The following is a 25708-nucleotide window of genomic DNA, read 5'->3' on the forward strand; positions in this document are numbered from 1 at the left end:
CTCCTCAGAAGGAGATTAGATGGCTGAGTCCTCAGGCAGACCATTATAGCTGTAGCTGGCAAAGAAGTCTTTGAAGAATCTAAGGGCTCAGTTTCCTCACCATTATCACTCTCAGCCCATATGCCCTCATTACAATTGTTAGGATCCCTTTCCTTCCCAACCAGTGCCCTCACTTTAACAACAGATACTGTGCAATGTTGAGAATTTAATTTGGATTTTAATTCTGCTACTCCCATGATGAGACTCTGCATTTGATTTGCAGAAATCTTGAGTCAGCAGCTACAAGAAATAAGAATTTCTTTCCAGGTACACATACAAACTTTCATGTCTTTCATGTAGTGCTTACTCTGGTCTGAAACCCTGAACGATAATTTTCTTTAACAACTTTATCCGGCCTTTTTAGGAACAACCAGACAACATCATACTTTTTAACTTCACAAAAATCCCTGAGGTATCGAAATACTCTCACACTGAAACTTGCTCTTAAGCATTTGTGTAGGAGTATCTAATCATGATATTTCATGTATCTCTATTGCCTATTCAGGCCATGGGCCATCAGTGCTGTCTTGATCATTGGATCTATAGTAAGTATTGATGTTAATTTAATATAATCTGATTAGTGAACCAATTCCAAAAACCCCAGAGCCATCTCAGAATCTCACACTTAAGATTGCATTAGTCAGGGTTCTCTAGAGTAACAGAACTAATAATTTATATTATATATGCAAATATTAATAGGTTATTAGGAGATTTATTATAGGAATTGGCTAAAACAAACAGATATTTGCAATTCCAAATTGCATAAGTCAGGTCGCATATTGGAAATTCTGATGAAGGTGATGATGAATTCCCCAGGAAAAGCTTGCTGGCCAAGGTAGACACAGATATTCTTCTTTCTGACTTCTAAAATCCTCAGTTCTGTCTTTAAGACCTCCAACTGATTGGATGAGAAGACTCTCCTTATTTCTAAGGATAATCTCCTTTGTTGATTGTACATGCAATTAACTGCCAAAGCAATCCAGTGACTATAGATTCAAGTTCATCTACAATATACCCTCACAGTAACAAGCAGACCAGTATTGCCTTGACCAAACAACTGGAAAACATAACCTAGCCAAGCTGACTTAGGTAAGAAACCATTAGATTCCTTATTTGGGTTTTCTAAATGCAGATTTACTTCTAGGAAATAAATCCATATTCCCTGGACATATATATTTTTAAATAACATGAAAATATACAGTAATCATAAATATATAAAAACTAAGTAAATCAAATACCAGATTCAGTTGTTTTTATGAGGAATACAAATATCAATAAACAAAGGAAATGTACAAAAACAATAAAATCAAAATACTTAGAGCTTTAGTTCTCTAACTACTCAACAAACTTAAGTTTCATGTTTTATAATAATAAATGACATTATCATTAACATTTGAAAATGATCTGGGAAACATTTAACATAAAATCCTTGATGGGCTGGATAATTGATATTATTTATATTTGGATTTTGAATATTTTTATTCTTATATTTTTCCTGTATGATGACAGGAAATAGCAAACACACATAAGATTAACCAACTTGGTAAAGTCTAACAATGCCATAGTTCAGGGACTCTTAATAACTCATAATTCTGCTGAGGAAAGTATGAAATTGAACTGTGTTGAATCAGTTGGTGGGAGTGAGTCACTGGTCAAATAAAGGGAGCCCAGCCAAAAACACTGGATGAGCATAAAAACAACATGATTTAAACATTCTGAGAGTTAGGTTTTATCATATTTTTATTAAAAATAAAGATGAGAAACACTTTTGTGCTGGTTTGAGTCTTTTATGGATGCCAGAAAACTATGTTATTAAAATGAAGCTAGCTCAGTGCCTGGAAACCCATTGTAGGTGGCACCTTTTTATTATTAGATCCCTACAGTTAAGGTCCTCTGATTTGATTGCAGGACCCAGGATGGGTCTTAATCCTCTTACTGGAGTCTTTTATAAACAGAGAACTCAAAAGTCACAGACATGCAGAAAAAACACCACAGAGATGGAGAGAAGGAATCAAGGAGTTCAAAGAGGAACCCTGGAGAGAGAAAGGCACAGACTGAGCAGCCAGAAGCTGTAGCAACGAAACCTGGAAGAGAAGCAGATGCTTCTATGTGCCTTGCCACTTGGAAGGAGTCCAGGATCACCAGCAGCTCACCTGAAATGAAACAGCGTCTCTGATGTTACCTTGATTTGGACATTTTCACAGCCTCAGAACTGTAAGCTTTTAACCTAATAATAAATTCCCATTGTATAATAGAAGTCAACAATCTTCTGGTATATTGCTCCCAGCAGTCTTTAGCAAACTAAAACAATTTTTATTCTCCAACTCACAACAGTGACCTGTTGATCTCACTATTAGTTTCAGGAACTTTGTTTTGTTTTAGATTATCTTGGAATTTTCGACATAGACCATTATGTAACCTGCACATAAAGACCGTTTTATTTATACTTTTCCAATCTGTATGTCTTCTATTCCTTTACTGGCCTTAATGTACTAGATAGGACTTCGAGTACTATGTTGAATAAGAGTTGTGAAATCAAACATTTTTGTTTTATTCTTGATTTAAAGGGGGAAGCATTCAATCTTTGACCATTAAGGACAACAAAACTGTCTTAGTTCATCAGCACTGCTATGAAAAACATCTCATAATGGATTGGCTTAGGCAACAAGAATGTATTGGCTCACATTTTAGAGGCTAGAAATCCAAAATCAAGATGTCATCAAGGCCATGCTTTCTTCTGGAGTCAGTAATGTTCTGGTAATGACAGTCCTGGGTCACATGGCAATGGCTTTAGTCTTCTGCGTGTCTGCCTCTGACATCTGCTTCTCTTTATGAGGCCTCCAGTAGTATGGATAAAGACCCAGCCTGATTCAATTTGACCACACCTTAATGAATAATAACATCTTCAGAAGCTCCTATTTACAAATGGGATCACACCCACAGAAACACAGATTAAAATTAAGTATATGCACAGAATAATAGCGATAGAATTTTTGTGGAAGTTGAGAAAAATTTCCCCTATTATAGTCTACAGAAAGTTCTTTTTTTAAAAATCATGAGTAGATATTAAATGTTGCCAGATACTTTTTCTGTGTCAAGTGACATGATCATGTTATTTTTCTTCTCTAGAGTGTTAATATGGTGGGTTATGTTGATTGTTGTCCAAATATTGAACCTGACTTGGACTCCTGGAATAAACCCCCTTTTTCCTGGTCTATTTTGGTGTCCATGGTAATGAAGGATCTTGGTTTATAAAGTTTTATGTTGTTTTGGAGGGTGGGTTGGTAGACAGACTAATGGTCTGGGCATCTTCCAAAGATGCCCAGGTCCTCAGCCCTAGAACTTATGAATATGTTCAGTTACTGTTATTAGTCAGGGTTATCTAGGGAAACAGAATCAACAAGAGATATCTGTCAATAGTATGCAATTTTATGAGTCTCTTACATGACTGTGAGGATGCACAAGTTCAGGTTCCTCAGGTAGGCTGCAAACCAGGGTCTCTGATGAAAGTCTTAATGAATTCTTGGAGATGTTGGCTGTCCAAATATGAGCTGGGAAATTCTCTCAATGGTGAAATTGCTTCCCCTTTTAAGGCATTCAACTGATTGGATAAAGTGTCACTCATGGCAATCTCCCTGATTGATGTAATTGTAATCAGCTATCCATGATTTACCACTGTAGTAAAGTCAATAGTGACTAAAGTTCATAAATGCCCCTGTATTACAGTTAGCCCAGTGCTTGCTTGACCAAACAACTGGGCACAATTACCTGGTTGAGTTGACACAATAGCCTAACAATCACAGTTCACCCCTTGACAACTTGACAGTTGACAACCATGCACCTTACTTTAAACCATACTTAGTCTTTAAGTAAAAACATAGCAGACATGTATATATATGTGTTTATATATATATATACACACACACATACATATATATATATATATTTCCATCCAACAATATTCAACACTTCTGCATACAACTGGAAATGCATTAACTCCATACAGAATAGGGTGCAAGTTCTTGGGTAATATTCACTCTCAAACTTGACATCCTCAAATATTATGACATGAAACTGATACAACTTATTATATAGTAAGGAAAAAGTTTGGGAAAGAAGACAAAGAAATTCATTTTGTGTACATATACAATCATCATTACAATGAAACAAGGAAGAAAGATTCATGACCATTATAGTCCTCATATCTGTAATGGTCATGTGATGGAAGTTCATATTTATCACTACCTTCTTCTACTACCCATTCCATGTTTCCATTACCCTCAGCAAGCACTTCAGCTGGCTGTGGTTCTTTGCCTGGTAGGGTGACCCAAACTTTCATTCCTAAGATTCTGGGCGATGGTTAGTTCTGCTTGGATTGGTTTGTTGCGATTTTCCACTGACTTTAATCATAGGTCATGGCAGTACTAGGATATGCCCTAGAAGATCTCCTGTATTCCAGGCAAACTCTTCTTTACCCCTGTTGTGTAGATGCAGTCCTATTTCAGCCTGATAGTCAGGATCAATCACCCCAGCCAGTACAGTAATTCCCTTCTTTGACTGTTGATTCAGAGGTAAGAGGATCCCAAGGTGGCCAGGTGGCAGTTTTAACTTCCAGTTCAATGGAATCGTTGTTGTGTTCCCTGGTGACAGCACTCTTCCTTTTGGGACTAAAACCTGTAGACCAGCAGAATTTGAGGTTGCAGGAACAGGAAGCAAAATTTTCCTAGTGGGTCACTAGGGGTAATAGTGAGTGGTGCCTCTCCCATGTCCACCCCTTGATTCCTGGGCCCATGGATCCTGGTTATGGGAGAAACAGCACCATAGAGTGTGTGCAGATTTAGAGCATACACAGCCTCCTGGAGGACATTGCCCCAGCCCTGCAAGGCATTACCTCCTAGTTGGTGCCATTATTGAGTCTTCAAAAGGCCATTCCACCGTTCTATCAATCCAGCTGCTTCAGGGTGATGGGGAACATGGAAAGATCAGTGAATTCCATGGGCATGTATCCATCCCACACATCATTTGCTGTGGAATGGGTTCCTTGATGGGAATGCCATGGCAGTAGATAAGACATTTGGTAAGTCCACAGATGGTAGTTTTGGAAGAAGCATTGCATCCAGGAAATGCAAACCCATATCCAGAGTATGGTCTGTTCCAGTTAAAACAAATCACTGCCCCTTCCATGGTGGAAGTGATCCAATGTAGTCACCCTGCCACCAGGTAGCAGGCTGGTCACCTCAAGGAATGGTGCCATATCAGGGGCAGAGTGTGTATCTCTGCTGCCATCAGATTGGGCACTCAGAAATGGCTGTAGCTAAGTCAGTCTTGGTAAGGGGAAGTCCATATTGCTGAGCTCATGTATAACCTCTATCCCTACCTCGATGGCCACTTTGTTCATGAACCCATTGGGCTATGACAGGATTGGCTGGGGAAAAACTCTGGGCATTAGCCTCAGAGTGGTTCATCTTATCCACCTGATTATTAAAATCTTCCTCTGCTGAAGTCACCCTCTGGTAAGCATTCATGTGGATCACAAATATTTTTTATGCTTTTTATCAACTCAAAAAGGTCTATCCATATACCCCTTCCCAGACCTCTTTGTCAACAATTTTCCTATCATGTTTCTTCCAAGTCCCTGACCATCCTGCCAAACTATTGGCAACAGCCCATGAATCAGTGTACAAATGCACCTTTGGCCATTTCTTCTTTCAAACAAAATGAACAACTGGGTACACTGCTCAAAGTTCTGACCACTGGGAGGATTTGCCCTCACCACTGTCCTTCAGGGATGTCCCAGAAAGGGGCTGCGGTGCTGCAGCTATCCACTTTCAGGTAGTACCTGCATATCATGCAGAACCATCTGTAAACCAGGCCTGAGTTTTCTCATTCTCAGTCAACTGATTGTAAGGGACTCCCCAAGAGGCTAAAGCTGTGGGCTGGGAAAGAGAAGGTAATATGGCAGGGGTGGTGACCATGGGCATTTGGGCTACTTTCTCCTGTAATTTACCTGTGCCTTCAGGACCTGTGCAAGCCCTTTCTCATATATATCCTTCCACTTTTTTATGGAGTGCTGCCGTGCATGCCCAACTTTATGGTTTCGAGGGTCAGACAATACCCAGATCATGATAGGCAACTCAGGCCTCATGGTAACTTGATGGCCCATGGTTAAGTGTTCGGTCTCCACTAAGACCCAGTAGCAGGTCAGAAGCTGTTTCTCAAAAGGGGAGTAGCTTTCTGCAGAGGATGGCAAGGCTTTGCTCCAAAACCCTAAGGGTGTGCACTGTGATTCTTCTAAAGGGGCCTGCCAAAGGCTCCAGACAGCATTTCTATTTGCCACTGAAACTTCCAGCACCATTGGATCTGCTGGATCATATGACCCAAGTGGTAGTGCAGCTTGCACAGCAGACTGGACCTGACACAGAGCCTCTTCTCATTCTGGTCCCCAGTCAAAGCTAGCAGTTTTTCTGGTCACCCAGTAAATGGGCCGGAGTAGCACACCCAAATGAAAAATATGTTGTCTCCAATATCCAAAGAGACTAACTAAGCATTGTGCCTCTTTTTTGGCCATAGGAAGGGCCAGATGCAACAGCTTATCCTTCACTCTAGAAGGGATACCTTGACATGCCCCACACCACTGGACACCTAGAAATTTCACTGAGGTGGAAGGACCTTGTAATTTAGCTGGATTTATCTCCCATCCTCTCTCATGCAAATGCATTACTAATAAGTCTAGAGTCTTTGCTACTTTTTGCTCATTAGGGTCTATCAAGATCATGTCATCAATATAATAATGGACCAGTGTGATGTCTTGTGGGAGGGAGAGATGATCAAGATCCCTGCAGACAATATTATGACATAGGGCTGGAGAGTTGATATATCCCTGAGGCAGAACAGTGAGGGTATACTGCAAACTGTTTCCGGTGATCCTTACTAATAGCAATCCAGAAAAAAGCATTCACCAAATTAACACCTGCATACCAGGACCCAGGGCATGTGTTGCTTTGCTCAAGCAATGATACCACATCTGGGACAGCAGTTGCAATTGGAGTCACCACCTGGTTAAGTTTATGATCATCTACTGTCATCCTCCAAGATACATTTGTTTTCTGTGCAGGTCAAATAGGAGAGTTGAATGAGGAGGTGATGGGAATCACCACTCCTGCATCCTCCAAATCCTTGATGGTGGCACTAATTTCTGCATTCCCTCAAGGAATCTGGTATTGCTTTTGGTTTACTATTTTTCTAGGTAAAGGCAGTTCTCGTGGCTTCCATTTGGCCTTTCCAGCCATCAAAGCCCTCATTCCACAAGTCAGGAATCCAATATGGGGATTCTGCCAGTTACTGAGTATGTCTATTCCAATTATGCATTCTGGAACTGGGGAAATAACCCCAGAATGGATCTGGAGACCCACTGGACCAACCGTGAGATCAGTCTGAGCTAAAACTCCATTAGCCACCTGACCTCCATAAGTCCCTACTCTAACTGGTGGACCACAGTGACATTTTGGGTCTCCTAGAATTGATGTCATTTCTGAGCCAGTTTCTTTATAATCCCCAAAATGTTCAATCTTTTCCTTTTCCCCAATGCGCAGTTACTCTGGTAAAAGGCCATTGCTCTCCTTGGGGAAAGGTGGGAGGAAGATTAACAGTATAAATTTTTGGCAGTTTAACAGGATCCTTCCCAAGGGGACCTGTTCTTCTCCTTAAACTGTCTCAAATCTGGGAATTGATTAGGCGGCCATAATTTAAGTTAGAGTTTTGTTCACTCAACCTAGAACTCTTCTGTTTATATAGATCCAGAAGAAGTTTAGTAGACTGCCTGCCTATTTCACTTCTAGGTACCCCATGACATATTAGTCTGAGTCTATGGGACTCAGACTATTTTGAGTGCTTTTTTGAATCTGTAATTTCATTGTGGTAGCCATGCCCACCTTGACTTTGACAATTAACTGCCGATACTTGACTTTTACCAGACAGACTTCCAGTTATCTCCATAATGTTTAAGCATTCCAGTTCCATCACAGCCCTCCCTACATCTGGACTACAATGAAGAGCAACCACAGAGCTCTTCAGGGAAGATGGAGTTAGTTTTACAAATTTATTCCTCACAGCCCTGGCTAAAGGTGTGTCCTCTTGACATTCCTGGGGTGGGTGGGCAGCTCTCAAATTATAAATTCATTCTAGCATTCCAATCTCCCTAAGCCTTTGAATTCCCTCTTCTACTGTATACCAGGGAAAATTGGGCATCTCAACATCAGACATGATAGGCCATCTTTTGGTCCATGTTTCAGTCACCCACCCAAACAAACTATTAGAACCCTTTCTAACCTCCACGAACTACAGCGTTGAATCCAGAATTCCTGCTTAGTGGGCCCATATCAATAAATTCAACCTGATCCAACTTTATACTCCTTCCACCATTATCCCATACCCTTAGTATCCATTTCCACACATATTCCCCTGATTTCTGTCTATATAAGTTGAAAAACTCATGCAGTTCATTCTGAGTATACTGTACTTCCTCATGGGTTATGCTTTGTATTTCACCTTTGGGGTTTGTTGTGATTTTAGTCAAATAATAGGTCTGGAAGACAAGAGAGGTGGTGGGGGTGGGTAAAAAGAAGGATTAGAAAGGCCTTCCAAGCTACTGACCTCAGGGCATTCCCTTTTATTTTCTTCTGGTGAGACAGGATTAATCTCTATAGGCAGGGGTTGGAAGGTAGTTTCCTCAGGGCAGACTGGAGGCTCTGTGGTGCATGCTGGAGTTTGGATGATATATGCCTCAGGGCTAGAAGGGGTCCAGACCCCCAGGCTGGAGGCTGGGCAGGGCAGGCTTCAGTTTGGCTGGAAGTTGTTTCAGATTCCCTGGGCCAGGCTGGAGGCTATATGATACAAGGTTGACTAGGGTAGGCCATCACAGGCTTCTCTGGTAAAGTCTCAGCAGAATTCAGGATTCCAATGTCTCCACCAATATTATCATCATCCCATATGTCTCCACCCCAATTCTCTGGATTCCACTCTTTTCCAATCAATGCCTTCACTTTAACTGTAGAAACCCCGTGGGGTCGAGATTTTAGTTTCCCTTGTACAATGAGAGTCTGAGTTTGGTTCTCAGATATTTCAAGCCTTTGGCTAAAAGAGACAAGATTTTCTTTCAGAGCACACATAGAAACTTTCACATAATTCATGTGGTGTTCAAGTTTCAAATTTGAAGCTTTTAACTCTTCTTTTCCTTTTGTAACAATATCCAGAGTATCTAGGAGGAGCCAGCCAACATCATTATACCATTTGACTCCACAAAACTCTGGTAAAGTTTGAAAACACTCTCACCTAGATCCTTGCTTCTTATAATTGTGGAAGTAGGGGAATCCAGTGGTGATATTTTGCATATCTCAATTGCCAATTCACACCAAGGACTGTTAGCAGCCTCTTCATTATTGGAAAGGGAGTTGTCAGTACTCTTGAGTCCAGTTAGAGTAGAGAACCAATTGCAAAACTCCCAGAGCCACCTAAAGCACCCCATATTTAAGACTCAAGAACCACTCCCGTTATCGAGCTGTATTAGTCAGGGTTCTCTAGGGAAACAGAATCAACAAGAGATATCTGTCAATAGCATGCAATTTTATAAGAGTCTCTCACACAGCCATGGGGATGCACAAGTCCAGGTTCTGCAGGCAGGCTGCAACCAGAGGTTCTGACGAAAGTCTTGAGGAGTTCTGGGAAACTTTTGCTGTTCAAGGACGAGCTAGGAAATTCTCAATCAATGTTGGAAGTGCTTCCTCTTTTAAGGCATTCAATTTATTGGATAAAGTGTCACTCATTGCTGATGGCAATCTCCCTGATTGATGTAATTATAACCAGCTATCTATAATTTACCACTGCAATAAAGTCAATGGTGACTAAAGTCTATAAATGCCCTTGTATTACAGTTAGCTCAGTGTCTGCTTGACCAAACAATAGGGCACAATTACCTGGCCAAGTTGATGCAATAGCCTAACCATCACACTTACCTTGCCATTTAATTGTTTAAGGATCTGGATATGGGAAAATTATCCTGGATCATCCAAGTGGGGTCACAAGGAAGGCAAGAAAGTCAAAGTCAGTGGGTGGAGATGTGTTGATGGAACTAAGAGATTGCAGTGAGATTGATTGAGGTAGGGGCATGAGTCAAGGAATGCCAGCAAACTCCAGGAACTGGAAGAAGCAAGGAACAAAATCTTCCTGGAGCCTCCAGAAGAGAACAACCCTACAGACACTTTGTCTTTAAAGCTGTAAATTCATTTTTTATTTCTGACCCTCATAAATTTAAGAGAATATATTTGTGGTAATTTGTTTGATCGACAATAGGAAACCAATACAGTGAGCCACTATCTTTATTTTGGGGCATCAGTGTAATACTGGTCTCATTAACATGTGATGGGAAATGTTCTCCCTTCTCCAATGTTCTGGAAGAGATTATATAGACTTGGGGTTAATTCTTCCTTAAGCATTTGGCAGAATTCTCCAATGAAACTCTCTGGGTCTAGATATCTCTTTTGGAGACAATTTTTAACTGCGAACTCAATGCTTTGAATATTTATAGGAGTATTAAAATTACCTATTTCATATTGCCTGAGATTTGGTTGCTTGTAGTTTTTGAGAGAATGATCCATTTCATCTGCCAATTTTATATGCACAGATTTGTTCATTGTATTCACTTATTATTTGTTTAGTTCCATGGGGTCTATGGCATTATCTCATTTCATTACTCATATTAACAATTTTCCGTCTTCTCTCTTTTTGCATTTGTCTGTTTCACTAGATGTTTATCATTTTTGAAAACCTTTTCAAAGTACCAGTTTTTGGTGCAGTGATTTTCCATTTTTTATTGTTTTCAAATTTATTGATTTCTATTCCTGTTCTTTTTCTTCTTCTTCTTTTTTTTTTTTAAGATTTATTTTTATTTATTTAATTCCCCTCCCTTCCCCCAGTTGTCTGTTCTCTGTGTCCATTTGCTGCGTCTTGTTTCTTTGTCCGCTTCTGTTGCCTTCGCGCTGGGCAGCTCTCCTTATGGGTGCACTCCTTGTGCGTGGGACTCCCCTACGCGAGGGACACCCCTGTGTGGCACGGCACTCCTTGCGCGCATCAGCACTGCGCATGGGCCAGCTCCACACGGGTCAAGGAGGCCCGGGGCTTGAACCGCGGACCTCCCATGTGGTAGACGGACGCCCTAACCACTGGGCCAAAGTCCGTTTCCCTTTCTTCTTCTTTATTTGGGTTTAATTTGTTCTTCTTATATTTTTTGAGATGGAAGATTAAATTATTTATTTGAGCCTTTTCAACTATGTATTAGTATTTAGTGCTATAAATTTCCCTCTTAGCACTATCTTAGCTGCTTCACACATATTTGATGTGTTCTATTTTAATTTTTATTCAGTTCTTTGAATTTTTATTCCCTTTTAGATTTCTTCTTTGACACATAGATTATTGAGAAGTATATCATGTGACCTTCAAATATTTGGTGATTTTCCTCTTATTCTTTCATTTATTTCAAGTTTAATTCCAGTTTGGTCAGAGAATACACTTTGTAACATTTAATATCTATTAAAAATGTTTATGCTTTTAATGACCTGAGATATGGTGTATTTTTGTGGATGTTCTATGAGCACTAGAAAATAATGTGAATTCTGCTGTTTTGAGAGTGGAGTGCTATTTAAACATCTTCATTATCCTGTTTCTTCATGGTGACATTTTCTTTTCTGAGATAATTTTATCTAGTAGCTCTATCTATTGTTGAAGAAGGGGTGTTGAAGTCCCCAATATACAATTGTGAATTTGTTTATTTCCTCTTTTTGTTCAGTTAGTTTTTTTTTCATATACTTTGATTTGTTGTTTGGCGATACACAATTGGTATTGTGATATCTTCTTGGTAGGCTGACCTTTTATCCTTAGGTAATTGTTTCTCTGGTATTTTCTTTGCTCAAAAGTTTACATTATTTGATATTAACATAACCATTCCTGCTTCTTTTTAAAAATTAAAGTTTGTATATTATATCTTTTCTTCATCCTTTTACTTGCAACCCATCTTTATCATTATATTTGAAGTGAGTTTCTTTCAACCATAATATAGTTGGATCATATTCTTTTATCCATTCTGAAAATCTCCATCTGTCATTTTATTAAGGAAGATATCATCTTCCCATGTCACATTTGACTCATAAATTGCTAGTGGATTTTACAATCAGGGCTAACAATATTTTAATAACAGTTGGAAATGTTTCTTATTACTTAAGAATTTTTCCCATTTTTTGTACCACAAACAATATTGCAATGACTACCCTCATAAATTTCTCATTGGGAAACTATGCAAGCATTCTCTGGGGCACATATGCAGGAAGGAAATTATACATGTACTTTTAATGTCATTTTTTAGTATTTTATTTTCAGAGATTTTAAAAATAAATACTAAAGATAACACAACTATTCCATTTACCACTTAATCCAAAAAAGGTACTATATAATAAAGTACATATCTTGTAACTAAACTTTATTTTATGATGAAAAATAACTGCTCTATGTTTACATATTATTATTTAAACATAATTACATTGAATTATAACAAAACAATAAGGAACTACACATCACTTTTGTGGGATAGTATATTATCTTAATAAGATGATAAAATAAACAATTCTTTAAGTAAGGTTAACACTCATGTTTATGTTTCAAGTGGATCAGAATAAGCTGATTTCTTACCACAATATGGAAATAAAAAGAAAAATCATCTGTGGGAATATAACCACTTAACCCATTAACATAAAAATAACTTTTTTTTTCAAGTGATTGCTATCAGATTAGGAATATTTAAAAAATTGACCACATGCAATTGTTTCCCTGAAAATATCTCATTCTGTCAGCATCTTGTGTTTTTTTGATACAGCTCTGAATTAAATATTTTCTTGGTGCCAAAGATGGCAGAAATTTTAAGCATGTGATTTGAAAAGGAGGCACCAGCCCTAAGACATCTGTTCCTTTGCATTTAGGGAAAAACAACTATAACAACAGAGTAAAACTGGAACTGCTTTCAAAAGTCCATCTGGCAAGTCAAACTTTGCTACTAAAATAAATAAATAAAAGAAAGAAAGAAAGAAAAAAAAATCTTCAAGTACGAAAGTCTAGATAGAGCTTAATTAAAATCGGCAGAGAATCTGCCAAAGGGAGAAAACAACACACTTCTAATGTGGTATTTTATATCTGCCTCAAAAAATCTTTCCTCCTTTCTCCTGTTCTTTTCATTTATAGTTCATTTCAGACTTGTCTTTTGTTATAGATGGAGTTGTCATTGCTTTTGAAGTTAAATTAGTCAAATCGAATATCTAGTTTCAAGCAGTCAGTATGTGGAAATGGGTACATGCTAGAGCTTGGATGTCAACAAAAAGGACAAAAAGATGGATTCTCATTAGCAGTGGAAAACTCCAGCTTTTGGTGGGAGGGGGGGCCTGAAAACTTCCTCTGTTTAACAGTCCTCAGAAGTTCTGACTTCCTTAGTTCTACATTAATCTGATATAATCGAAGTTATATATGCACATAATAAATCATATTTGTTTCAAATAAAATTTGAAAGGCACAATGCTTGGTTTCCAAGACTCATTGCAAGCAATATAATTATAAATCCTTCTGCATTATCACATTTTCATTACAATCTATTTCCTGTTTGTTTTATTCATTTTGTTAGAATTATAAGCATTTTCCCAAAATAAAATGTGCTTTATTACTTTTTTAGTCATATTCTACTGAATTGTCAAGATTATCTTGTAATTTTTAGTAGTTTTTCAACCTGCTTTGTATATAAAATCAGTGCACAAAAGGAAGTTTTAAAAGTTTTCAAGATCACTTTAAAAGATGACAGCATCGAACTTAATGGTAAAGCATACCAGTTGCCCCAATACGTGTGTTCCTTTTCTCAAATGAAAAGGAGGAAGAAAAATAATGTAGAGAAAAGATGGAAGAAATCTACATAAACATTACACTAGTGATACACTAGTAACCTAACTAACCCTCGTGGAAAGTATCACTGACATTCAGGAAATCACATGACTCAGAATTATATACTAATCAGTTGGATAACTGCAGTCTGTAAGGGTACTGTGATAAGAAATAAGTTTCTTGTAAAACACTCATGTCCTCAGAATATAGACTGAGTTGAGCCCTACAAGCTCGTCTATGAGGAGAAGAAAAGGTAGCCCCCAAAAGCTCTTTCCCATATGAAGTATTCGTTTCCAAAGTCAAAAATGCTGTCTTGATGTTTAAAATTCATTCTGAGAGAAACTCTCATGGATTTATTCTGTTGACATTAAGAAACCACTCAAATTCTTTGTATTAGCTGAGCACTGTACAATTGTACTGGAATTAACTTGTAATCACTATAAAATGGGCAATCCTCTTATAAGCAAATGGTGATATTGAGCTTTAGGTGGTCAAGCATATTTTCATTTAAGCACAAACAATCCCAAGATCTCTTTAGTAAACTTCAAGATTACCATTAGCTTAAAGTGGTTTATGATGGCAAAAAGTAGATTATTCCTTCTCTTTCTTCAGCATGGAAGACATTTCTAAAACAAACTTCACGTTGTTTTCATACGTTGAAAATAACAACTATAATAGTCATCTCTTCGAGGACATGGTAGGATTAAACATTGCAATAGAAATATATTTTTTTCCTAATAAAACTTTAAATTGTACTGAATATTAGTCTCTTAATTTTTCATGCTGTTTTAGGAAACCCTTTTTTGCTTTTTCACATTCCTGTCATGTAACTGCTGGAAATTTCTTTTACCTTCCCTTCAGCCAGGAGGTTTTCCTTTGCCCACCATCATCAGCAAGCTTCTTGTCCTGACAGTAAGTCTCACCGATTTACTTCCATTTAAACCCTCCCTGGTACCGCATTTTTCTCTTTCACTCCCACTCTAATTATTCTGAAAGAACAATCATCATTCACTCAATCATCTGGATCTTTGATGATTTCAAATTTCACATAATGATTCCCAAGCTTCATTAAATTGGGATGCCAACATCTCTTTTTTGCTGTCTTTAAAAGACTCTGCCAAGTGCTCATGTTCTTTTCTTGCAATTTTAAAAGACATTGAAGTACAAGTAAATGGTGATGCATTTTCAGGTTTCTAAAAGGTAAATTCCAATATAGCATGGGAAGATGGTATGAGAGTAGGGGGAGCTATGGGAAGCAGATGTGGCTCAATGAAGAGTAGAGGGAGCTACTTCTATCTGATTTCAGCTCTCTTCTTTCTTTCACATCTTTCAAGTTTCCAAGTTTTGCTTTAACCCTACTTAAAGACTATTCCAGAGAAATAATGCAATTTGCTCAGCATACGCCTTGAATCTTACTACCTCTGGAAGTTTGGAGGGAAATCATATCAGATGTAAAAAGTCACTGGCCTATGATGCTGGAGATGAGGTCACCTATAAAACCTGGAAATAAAAGGAAAATTGTAGACAAAATTATTCTCATGCGAACACTAAGTGCTACAGTGGCCAGAATGACCCTTGTGTCTCTTAAAATTACCTCCTTCTCTACTCCTGAAGGTCTACAATATTCCTCCTTTTCCTAAGACAAATTTACTCTTCATATTTAGGAGTGACGCTAGAAAATGTCCCTAACAAAATATGATACCTGATTGATACTATTCATATGCTAAAACAATAAAATAATCTTCTACTATTCAAAGGTTATTGGAGTCACTCTTCCCCACCCACCTTTCCTGCCTTATCTCACTGGTGCCGGAGGTCAACCCTGTATCAGAGACAACTTCTCCCTTCTAGTATATTCCTTTCAGCCACATCTGTTTTACTTTCTACAGAATTCCACACAGTCCTCTTCAGTTCCCCAGCCCTGATAACCTTCAAATCTTAGCTTAACTTCAGTAAACCATTTACGGACAACCACCTCATGAAATGGTTATAAATTCTTTGGAATTGATATAGCACATACTATCTCTATAATTCATTTTTAAGGCACATCTAGCTTGTGACAATTCTCCTCCTCTGTTTTCTTAAAAGTCTCTACTCAAGTGTATAAGAGTTTAAATCAAATAATGTCTTTATATCTCTTATCTGTCATTGGGAGAATATCACATAGCAAATACTCTAAAATAAGATTTTATTTCGATGATGCGTCCATGGTGTGCAGAGCACTTTTCTATGTGACAGACACAGCATTTTATTTATGGAATATGTGTGAAGTTACCAAGGGTATACTAGGGATCTTGCATATGTTAATACCATTTAATTCTCATCATACTTCCTTGGCCAGATGCTTAACAACTGTTTTGAAGATGCATAAACTGAGGATTTAAGAGGTTGAACTGCCCAAGAGCACACAGGTGGTAACTGGCTGGCCTGGGTCCTGAGGGCAGCTGCCTTGATGCTGCCCTGTGCTCTCTACATTTCCCCCCAGCTGCAGACCAGCTCAAACTCTAATGGAGTGTGGGTTCCAGGATACCAAGAACCCTTATACAGGATCTCACGGGGTCCGCTGCCCTTTTCTGGAGAAAAGCACACAGAGCAGGCCAGGCTTGTCACCTGGGGAATCTCACCTAGAGAACATGCCTTTTGAGAGGACTGGCAAAATGTGTAAGTTTGATATACAAAATAAAATAAAACAAGTAGAGTGCGGGTTTTTCACCAAGTTTTACATACTGTTATTTATAGAAAACAGAATGGCAACTCCACTGACTGGAGAGCCACTAGGATGTTAGCCACTTTGTTTCTCTAGGAAATTGCCAGGCCTTCCTTCCCTGCCCTGGACAGCAAGGGAAAGCAGATTGAAGCCTCTTTAATTCCCGACCAGACAAGCTTGTTCTTCTGAATATATCCTGGGACAGGAATCAAAAGTGAGTCCACTATCCCATTGCAATGACTTAGGGAAGCCTCTTCTTCTATCCAGTAAGGATAAGATTAATTTGAGAGAGTCGATGTAAAGGTTGGATGAAATTGTGCTTACGACATAATTGAAATAGAATTATTTATTCAACTTAATTTTTTTGTTATTCTCTTTGATGACAACTGTAGGAAGGCTTTAATATTCTCTAACTTTGTGGCTTAATCTGATTAATTCATTCAACAAATATTTAAGGGCTTTTTAAGTGCCAGGAGCTGTGTTAGGCATCGGTGGCTATTTTAGTACATTTTATAGATTCAGAGATAGCTCTTCTCCTTCGGGGAGGCAAAGACAGTATATCCACTATTGTCAGAGATCTAACAGCAAGTCCTTAAAATGAAACATCAAAGTTAACAAAAAGACACTGCATAGTGATTATTAGAAATACAGAGAGGATACAGACCCCTGAAAATCATTTAGGCAAACCTCTGTATCGAAAGTGACAGAAAACTTAACATTTCTCATTTATACACCATTCATCTTCCCAATTTTTTTTTGCAAATAACATATTGACCTGGGTGGCACCTCACTGTGTACCTGGAAGGAAAGCCTTTCTAGCAGTAATTCACAGAGGGACCATTCTTGGTCACACCTTGCTACTCATTGTGCCATCTGCAGATAGCTGCTTTGGCATGACCCAGGAACTTGCTGAAAATTCAGACGCTTAGGTCCCACCCCACCAGATCTGCTGATTCAAAATGTGCATTTTATAAGATTATTGGGTGTTTCGTAGGTGCAAGACAGTTTGAGAAGGACTAGGCCAGCATATGGTAAGTATTCAAAGCTACATCTTGGATAAAAGAAACAAATGAAACCGTACCATCTGGAAATTTTTGATATCTTAAGTACAATTTGGTGTTGGTTCTTCTAATGCACTTTCCAAATGTGCACATTTCTGAATTATTATGAAATCATGTTTTAAAATGTTTGATAAGATTTAACAGGCCTCACAGTATATGTTTGAACTGAAGCTGTGGTGGTAAATTAAAATTCTACAAATGAGATTTTCTTTATTTTCTTAGGAGGTGCTGGGCTTGAACCCGGACCTCATACATGGCAGGCAGGCTCTCTACCACTTGCGCTACATCCACTCCCTGCAAATGAGATTTTAAATGGACATGAAACACATGGTTTAAAAGAATTGTTCTTCAGCCATTAAAAAAAAAGCTTATTAAACACGCACACACACTTCTGACTGAGTCTGGATTTCTATATACTGGATTTTCTTACAGCAAAGAACATTTGCAAGACCATTATAATGCTTCATTTTACTAAATGGAATAATCAATTCTAAAATAATTTCTCTTTCCTCCAAAAAAGACAGAGTTGGCATGCTAGAAAGATCCTAACACATCAAAGTTATTTTAAGTCTCTGCCGCTGGCAGATGACCTCAGGTAAGTTCTTTAAATTTTGTGTTTCCTCATTGTTTTATTTATTCCTTTTTAATAGGTAGAAGAGGAATGCCTTCATTTTGAAAGGGTGTTAGAAGAATTTGATAAAAGAATATTTTAGAAAGCACGGTGTAAACTTTAAAAATTATTACGTACCTAATGGCATATTATTGTTCTAAGTTTTATTTTCATTGAGAAGCAGAGTAGAATAGTGGAAAACACAGGAACTTTATAATCATTTCAATTTAGATTTAAATTCCCTTAAGCAGAGATTCTTAATCTGTTTTTTTCCATGGATCCTTTGCCATTCCTATGAAAACCATGGAACCCTTCTCAGAATGTAGCAAGAGATAGTTTTATGACACTCAACATTGAGAAAATAAAGATAATAAATTGATATTTTTCAATTCAAGCTCACGGACCCCCTGAAAACTCACCATGGACCCCTTGGAGATCTGTGGATCCTGGTAAAACGCCTGCCCAAAAGGGTTTCCTTTGGGATACTCCAAATATTTTTCTCAGTCCTTTCCATTGATCTCACAGTTGGAGGGTTCTGGCAATAGATGGCAGACTTATATATATATTTTTTTGTTTTTGTAATTTTTTTCTTATGGTCTGTGTCCTTATGGGTATTTTAGTGGGAAGTTAGGAGGGCTGCAGCTGTGGACTAAGATCTGCCCCTGGAGTGAGCAGGTGGCAGGCAAACTCCTGGAGGTTGCAGCTGCTCCGGCAGGGAGAAAACCAGCCTCCACAGGTACAGCCTGTGATCAGCAGCATGACCTTGGCTGTGACCTGAAAACCAGAGAACAAAGGTTTCAAATCGCTGACAACCCATGAGGTTCCATGAGCATTGTATGAATTGTGATGAATCAAGGATATGGGAAAGGGGAGCGGATGTGTCTCAAGCAGATGTGTCTCCCACATGGGAGGTCCCAGGTTCAGTTCATGGTGCCTCCTAAAGAAGATGAGCAAGACAGTAAGCTGACCCAAACAGCTGGCACAGCAAGCTAACAATTTAATAACTTGTCAATTTAATACAACGGGGTGTATCAAAGCAAGCTAACAATTTAATAACTTGTCAATTTAATACAACGGGGTGTATCAAAGAGATGATGCAATGAGATGTCTCAATGAGATTACACAACGTGATGATGCAACAAGATGTCACAAAGAGGTGACACAATGAGGAGACACTAAGAGAAACACAGGCTGGGAGCAGATGTGGCTCAAGTGATTGGGCACCTCCTTCCCACATGGGAGGTCTTGGATTTGGTTCCTGGTGCCTCCTAAAAAAGAAGACAAATAGACAGTGAGAACATACAATGAACAAAACAGAGAGCAGACAGCACAAACAATGACGTGGGGAGAAATAAATAAGGAAATCTTAAAAAAAAAAAAAAAAGGATATGGGAAAGTTGCTGTCTAAGTTCCTCATTCCCAACACAGTTATCACTTCCTGCAGTAGACACACCCATGTTTATTTAACAGCAAAGTAAGTAGGGGAAAAATCATCAATGTGCACAGCAGCTTATTCACTCAGTTAATAATTATTTTCTTCCATTTGGCAACATTTTCTTAAGTATCTTAAGAGAATTAACCATAATTTTAAGTTTAGGAACATCTCATGCTTCAGAAATAATTTTTGTCTATCACCAGTTGGAAATTAGAAGACATAATCTGAAGTGCAGTTGTTAATTACGGATTATTCATTATGAAACCACTTTCCATAGGAAGTAAACTTTATTTTGAGAAAAAATAGTTGTGTCATTATCTGGTTCTTAGCTTAAATGCCAACTATATTCTAATTATAAAACAATTACATTTACTATATAAAAGCACAAACAAATAAAACATTACCCTAATCCTGACACATAAAGTTCCTCTCAACATTTTGTTAAATATACTTAAAACTAGACAGATAATAGATAGATTAGATAGAAAGAGGCAAAGAAATAGATGACAGAGATAGAGAGATAAACACATTCATTTATGACAAACATTTCCTCTGTTTGATTTTATCCCACAACATAATTTTAATAAATACACATCAAATATCAACAAATACTCTATATATTATTTAACCAATCCATTCTTACTGAACATTTTGCTTGTATCAAATTTTTGTTTTCATAAATAATGCAATGGAACATCCTTATCAATAAACTGTGTATTCCTTGATGATTATTTCCTCAACATATTTCTAGAATTGGAATTGTTGGATCAAAGTACAAGTCCATTTTTAATGACCTTAGGCATATCTCTTCCCCTGAAGAATGTCCAACTTTAATTTCCTACCAGTTTGTATGACAATGCTTATTTCTTCAAATACTTGTAAAACAATGAACTAATTATTTTCTTAACTTGTCAATTCATTAACACAAAATATTTCCTTACTTATTCCATTGCTTTGATTAACTATAAAATAGAAAATGTTTCTTGTTTTTTTTTTTTCAATTTTTAGATTCATTTTGTATTTGTTTTAGGAATCACTTTCTTTTGGGTTGTTTGTATTTTCATAATTCATCTATTCAGGTCCTTTGATAAATCTGTTTCATATTGAAATGCAAAGTTATGTTAACTTTTTTCTATATACATTTAGTAAATAATGTCCTCAACTAACAATGCCTTCTAATTTTGAATATTGACATAGAGGTGTCTTAAAATTTTCAGTAGTCTCAATGATTGATCTTTTGTTATATTAATTCTGCCTTTAGTTATGAATTCCCAACATTCTTTGATCAGGTAACTATTCATAAATGTATTCTCCTGAAATTATTTATTATTTTATCATATAATACTTTAGTAAAAGTGGACTTTCTCATCATCCCATTTATCCAACTGATAGGTAGCCAGTGCCTATTGTGTGATAGTCATAGAGTAGGATATGTGGTAACATACTTTGAATGAACCAGCATTTTTCAACTACTTTAAACTCCCATCTTTTTCATACACTAAAGACATAAATATTTGGGATAGGTTCAGGCCAGTATATTATCTTCTATTGTCCTGACTACATTGTTTTATCAGTATCCCTCCATTTGTAGAATTGTAAAATTAAAGTAGAATTTAATATTAAGGAAAGTAGACTATCATTTTTTACCCCTCTGGCATTACCTAGTTATTCTTTCTCCCATATAAATTTTAGAATGATTTTGTCTAATAAAGTAATCCTGTTGGTGTTTTAATTAAAATTTTATTTTATGCAGAATAAAAATGGGGTCTACTTGTATCATTATGACTCTGAATTTGCCAATCAAGTGCATGAATTTATTTTACTCTTTTTTTACTGCTCAGTAATTTCAGTACCTCCAATAAAATCACTTTCCCCAAGATCATTAATGACTCTTGCCAAATCTAATAGAAACCTTTGAGACCCAATGTTTCAAAACTTCTGCACAACATCAATCAACCCTGCCCTTCCTTTTTTGCGTTTTTAAAAAATCGGTCCTATTTCATATAAGCTTATCAGAGAGTAAATTGGGTTGAGGTATAATGTATTATATGAATCTTTTAAGTTCATTCCTCATGTATATCACACAGAAAAGGGGAGAATATTTTATGAATTAATTAGAGAAAATTTCTATTAGAATTTTGGGCAAATTATCAATCGAAAAAGCAGACACAGATATGGAAATTCTTGATTCACAAGGAGAATTGAAACTTGGATAATTCAAGAAATCAAATAATATTGCTTCCATCTCTATACTTTTTCCCATGACACATACTCACCCACATGCACACACGCACACATACACACATAAAGTATGGAGGCATATATGGTATATTTGTAAGAATTGGATACAATTTGGAGAGTTTTTGATTTAAAGAGATAGTATGAAATTCCTAACAGGAAGAAGTTGGCACCTTTCGTTACCTGTTAGGGAAATTTGTGGTTTTTGATCTGGGTTTCATCTGCACAGTGCATTCTCCTCTGAACCCTGTTGTACAGGGTAGAAGAGTTGTAGTCATCATCAATTTCTTTTTCCAATTATTGGTGTATCCATTTCGTATAGCTATTATAACAAATAACCACAACTCTGTGCCTTAAAAAAGCAGAAATTTGTTTTCTCACACCTGGAGACTCCAAGTCCAAAACTACTCTCACTGGGAGAACAGCAAGGGATCAACAGAGCTGTCCCCCCTCTGGAGGCTCTCAGAGAGAATCTCTTCCTTGGCTCTTGGCTCTTCTAGCTTGTAGTGGCTATCAGCAATCCTTGGCTTGAGGCCACAGCACTCCAATCTCACCTTTTGGGCCAAATTGCCCCCTTTTCTTCTGTCTGAAATCTCTTTCTGCCCTCCTTCACAAGTACACTTGTGATTCTGGTTAAAACCAACCCAAATAATCCAGGGTAGTCTACCTTTCTCAAGCTCTTTAACTGAATTGTACCTGCATAGTTACATATAAGGTAAAATTCATAGGTTCTGGGAATTAAGATATGGATAAATTTTGCAGGCTATTATTTAGATTCTACAGCTGTGTCACTATGTGATTCCTACTTTACTGTCAACATTTCTCTTACCTAAAATTTGTTTTCTGCTCCTAATTATTAAATAGGTAACAAAAATTAAAATCATAAAGGATAAGTTCCATAGGAAATTAAAAACATAACTGAAAACATACTCCAGTGGGAATCCAGATCTAGATTGCTTCACTGGAAAATCATCCCAAATGTTTAAGAGAAAAAGTAAACTAATCTACATTAAAGTTTTCCAGGGGCTAGAAAAAGGGGAAATAATTCCCAAATAATTTTGTGAGGACAGAATAATCTGGATATCATGACCTGAATGTAAATTACAAGAAGGGAAAGCTAGTCTATTTTTCCATAAAACATTTTTGCAAAAAATCCTACACAACACTTTGACAAATTGCCATAAAGCAAAATATGAAAAAAGGATGACACCTCATGATCACATTTCATAATCTGGGAAACAAAGCTAGTATAATGCTAAACATATTAATGGAATCAACAAAATAAATGAAAATTATGTGATCTTCTCAATAGATATGAAACATCATTTGACAAAATTCAACATCTATTCATGACAATATTCTTAGTAAGCTAGGAAAAGAATGAAATTTCCTTTAACCCATAAAGTGTCACTACAAAAATACACCAACAAGTCAACCAGCAATAACATTCTTTTTTTTTCTTTCTTCTTTTTCTTTTGAAAAAAATTTATTTAATAACATTCTTAATGGTGAATTTTTTAAAACTTCCTCTTTGAGAATGAGAAAAAGATGTCAGCTATTACTATACCAACATTTAGGATAAAAGATATCTCATCAGAGATATACAGCAAGAAAAAGAAAGAAAAGAAATAAGAATTATAAGAAATGAAATTTTATTGGGCATGATTTTGTAAGTGAAAAGCCCAAAATAAAATATAAATATATTACTAGAATTAATAAGTGAGTTAAAAAATCATAGAACAAAAGGTCAATATGCAGAAATAAGTGAATTTGTAAATACGATATATCTAGATATATCTAGACTACATTATAAGTTTATGGTAAATAAGATGGTGAAGTGCTAGGAAAGTGTAAGATAAATAAATGAAATCATCGGTCCAGAAAAAGAATCACACATGTATTATGACAAAAGTGGCAGTGCAGAGAAAAACGGAAATGATTGTCTTTTCAATAAATGATACTGGGTAATTAGCTTTTCATAGTAAAGAAAATTTTAAAAATGTAATGACTCCCATTTCATATATGCAGCTGATTGTAGATCTAAATGTGAACAGTAAGATAATAATGTTTATAGAAGGTAAACTAGGAGAATAGCATTATGATTGGAGTAGGAAATAATTATTAAATAGGTAATAAAAATCTAAAGTCATAAAGGATAGATAAAGCAGATACAACCCCCAGATATTGGTTCCTTTGAGGGCTAAAGAGACCCATGGGAGTTATGGTCATGGCTGATGGGGTTAACTACCAGGGCAGATGGCCCCTCTTTGGAAATGGTGTTTATGTGTGATGAATCTGGACTCAGATGGGATCTCCCTTCATAAGACTTTCATGCTAATGTGCTGGAGGTGCAGTTAATGTTGGGGTTTAAGATATATTTAGGGGATTTGAATCTCTGGACTGACAATGTGATAGCCAGATCCTGAGCCTCAACAGACTCCAGCACCTACAATCTGATTTATTGGACTTACCACACTCAGCTAAGATGGAGGTGAAGAAGGACAACCACCACACCATGGAGCCTAGAGTGATTACAACTGAAAATGGGAGGATTGCATCCAGCATCCAGGTGGAATCTGAGCCTCCTCTTGACATAAAGGTGCAATGGACACAACCAATCCAGTGTCCACATAGAAGAGGTGGCATTGGATTGGGAAAAGTGGACATAATGGACAAAGGGTATGGGGAAAGGCAGGAAGAGATGAGAGGTGGAGGCATCTTCGGGACATGGAGCTGCCCTGGATGGTGCTTCAGAGGTAATCACCGGACATTGTAAATCCTCACAGGGCCTACATGATGGAATAGAGGAGAGTATGGGACATGATGTGAACCAATGTATATGAGGTGCAGAGGTGCCCAAAGATGTACTTACCAAATCCAATGGATGTGTCATGATGATGGGAACGAGTGTTGTTGGGGGGGGGGGAGAGGGGGGGTGGGGGGGTGGGGTTGAATGGGACCTCACATATATATTTTTAATGTAATATTATTACAAAGTCAATAAAAAATAAAAAAATTAAAAAAAAAAAAATAAAGTCATAAAGTATAACCTGGAATTCATCAGAATTAAGCACTCAGCTCATCAAAAGTTACTGTTAATAGAGTGAAGGTCAGCACAGAATGTGATATGTTTGCACACATAACACTTGAAAAGGTTACTATCCAGAATATTTGAAAAATTCATACAACTGAAAAATAGATGATAGAATAAAAGGAAAAAAAACATGAAACAGAGGAAATTTTCAAAAATATGGGGGAATTTCACATGCATAACATGGGGGGAAGTTAGAATAAAGAATACACACACTTGTTCTTCAATTTACATAAACTGAAATGCTGGCAGAACACATCTATGGTGTTAAAATAGAAAAGACAGAGAGGACTTCCAGAGGAGATGGCAGAGTAGGAGGCTCCAGGGCTCAGACCTTCCACTAAAACAACTTTTAAACAGGCAGGAATTGTCTGCAACAACAAGTTTGAAACTGCAGAGGCCAGAAGAACCCTATATAACATCCAGGGAAGAATGGGAGAAAGAAGTTGATAAATTAGGGTACAAAACTTTAAACTGCTTTCTCTGTGTGGTGGTTACTGGCACCCATACTCCACTTTTCCAAAGGCTTTCTCTGGATCTTGTTCCTGACTACCTACGTCCT

The 25708-nt window shown here is 37.3% G+C and overlaps 1 pseudogene; it reads right to left on the minus strand.

Moving 5' to 3' along the window:
* Window positions 1-4195: 4195 nt before the first annotated feature.
* Window positions 4196-18896, minus strand: LOC139437594 (uncharacterized; annotated as a pseudogene).
* Window positions 18897-25708: the final 6812 nt, after the last annotated feature.

Source organism: Dasypus novemcinctus, chromosome 25, assembly GCF_030445035.2.
Source record: "Dasypus novemcinctus isolate mDasNov1 chromosome 25, mDasNov1.1.hap2, whole genome shotgun sequence".
Lineage (NCBI taxonomy): Eukaryota > Metazoa > Chordata > Mammalia > Cingulata > Dasypodidae > Dasypus > Dasypus novemcinctus.